The sequence below is a fragment of the Indicator indicator genome, chromosome 17 (genome assembly GCF_027791375.1).
Source record: "Indicator indicator isolate 239-I01 chromosome 17, UM_Iind_1.1, whole genome shotgun sequence".
NCBI lineage: Eukaryota > Metazoa > Chordata > Aves > Piciformes > Indicatoridae > Indicator > Indicator indicator.
Genome location: NC_072026.1, coordinates 10,465,218 through 10,467,741, shown reverse-complemented (window position 1 = coordinate 10,467,741; position 2,524 = coordinate 10,465,218).

Here is a 2,524-nt window from a genome sequence, read left to right as displayed (position 1 = left end):
CTGAATGCAATGGGCTGGAATGGACCTTCATTTACTTGTTTAAATCGGAGGGTCTAATAAAACATGACAGCATTTCAGCTGTGACCTTTCCATGGTGTCACCCTTGCTTTCTCCTATATCCTCATGATTCTGTCTTTACTGTGTGCTGGTGCTTATTGCTTTTGTTAAACAATATAAAAATAGTCACAACAGGGTTTTAGATGCTGCAACTTTAAAGTTTGCAATCTTGTTTTTCTGCTACATTAATAGATTCCCTTTCTCCTGGTCCCTCTCCATCCAGATAAATAAGGAATGTGGAAATAAGTTCTGTGAGTTATTTTTGCTGGCAAAATAACAACGCAGTTCAAATTATTTATTGGTGATGTTAAAGTCACACCACCACCTTAGTTTAATTATTGTATAATCAAGACATTAAAAAATGCTTTTCTCTTTATACTTTGTCATTTTCATGACATCATCTATCCTTTCTTTATTTGCTTTTGTTTTTTCTGTTGCTAATGCATGCTACCTGAAGATCAGCATGTAATCCTCACTTCCATTTGACTTGCTTGTTGTGACCCTGATCCTTCAGTCACACTGTGTGCAGGTTCAATGCCCTGTATGTGGGTGAATCCATATGTCCTGACCCCACTGAAAGATCAGGATGCATGCTACCAAATAGTTTCAACAAAAACCCTTCAGATGCTGGGTTTTTGGAAGATAAGCACATCTCAGACCTAGCTGTGATGTCATGCTGGTTGATTCAAGCTGTTGCTGAGAATGTGGCTAGAAAGAGTAGCATTAGGGTGATGCTCACAAACAGTTTCTGCCTATGTGTTCATCTGGCAAGCTGCTCACAGCAGCAGCAAACCTGAACCGGATCAAACGATGGTCTGGCCTCCATTTCCAGCAATCAAGGCAGTTACAGCTCTTGATTGCACTGTATTTTCTCAGGTGTTCTGTTTCACCATAACTGCAGTTTTATTTCCCATGAAAATCATTGACTGTTTTGTGGGTGGGTTTTTTTTGTTTGAGCAAGTTAAAATAATTTGAGTATTTACTTCTTTCTCTACTGTTGAACGTTAGCCTGCTCCCAACACCAATGAGTATCAGTCTGTCAGTGATTTCTAGATTATCTGCTAAAAGAACCATTTTAATGTGGCTTTTTTCCACCATGCTGCAGGTCACTGGCTGTTCTTCCTAGCTATTTGCTGTATTAAAATGTTACTTAAAGTTATGTAAAGGCTTTTTAAGGACTTTTTAAAAGAAAATTTTACTTATGTGATTTCCTTCAAGTACTTGAGGTACCACAAGGAGGTTCCATCTCTCTGTCAGCTGTTTTCGTGTTGCATCTCTTTTTCCTGCTTTTTGGTTGTCTTTCTCTTTTTTGCTAATCCTCTGTTTTTTTTCTCTTTTTCCCCTTTTTCTCTCTCTGTAGCTTTTTTTAATCTGTCTTCGCCAGCTGCACTGGGTCTGAGGGAGAAGACTGCCACTTCTAGAAGAGTTAAAGGGTCCTATGTCTGGGGAGGGGGGTAACAAATCTTCAGTGTTAGTGTTTTGGAAAGAAGCTCTTTTACTGACTTGCATGGTATCTCAAAATGAAGTGTCTTGTAATTTGTGTGACAAGACAGGGTAATACGGGGGAATTGATTGCTTGGAATTTTGAAGAGCAACAGAAACGTGATGTTCAGACTAACGATGTAGCGAATACATTTTCAAACATTGTTATGGGCATATTTTTTTTTCTAATTTTGTCTTTATTGATATAAATGTCATGGGCTTCCATGAGGTGTGAAGCCTAAGGAATATTTTCAATATGCTGTTATTTGATTATGGAAACTGTGCATTCAGAATTAAATATAAACATGGTGCAATTTCCTCTGTTGGTAGCCACGAAATATTTAATTTTAACAAATAAAGTAAGAACCGTGTGTTTTCATTGGTGTCCTCCTCTCGCTCACCACCTCACTGAATAAGCTCCATCAGCTGGTGGACGTAGGTCAAGTGGTACCTTTTTTTTTTTTTTTGTAACTAAACCTCCTCTTAAAGTTAGAAAAAAGTTAACAGCCACCTGGGAGCTGGTATAAAAGGGATCCATCTGAATGTCCTACAGCCCTTGCACTTCCCGCTCCTCCGTCCTGCTCTGCTTCCTGCATGCTTTCCCAGCTGCCGTCTTTTCTCCACGCTCCTCGTTTTGTTTCCTTCGTACCAATGGAAGCGCGCGAGTATCGCACCGAGTTCCGTATTCACGCAAGCGCTGAAGAACCAGTACTGTTTAGCCCGATACCTTTCTAACTTTAATGTAAATTTTAAATAAAAAATAGGAAAGCTTGTGTGCGTGCTGTCGTCTTTGCTGCTCCTGCGTGCCGGGCTGAAGGAATACACGCAACCAGGCCAGCCCGGCGCTGAGTCAGAGGCGCTTTAGGCGGCCGCCGAAAAGGAAAAGCCAGCACGTTCCGGGCGGGCGGTGCTGACGGCGGGTTTCCCTGCCTCTGGGGCAGAAGCATCCCTATCGGCCTCGCTCGCCGCCTTCTGGCTCTATTCC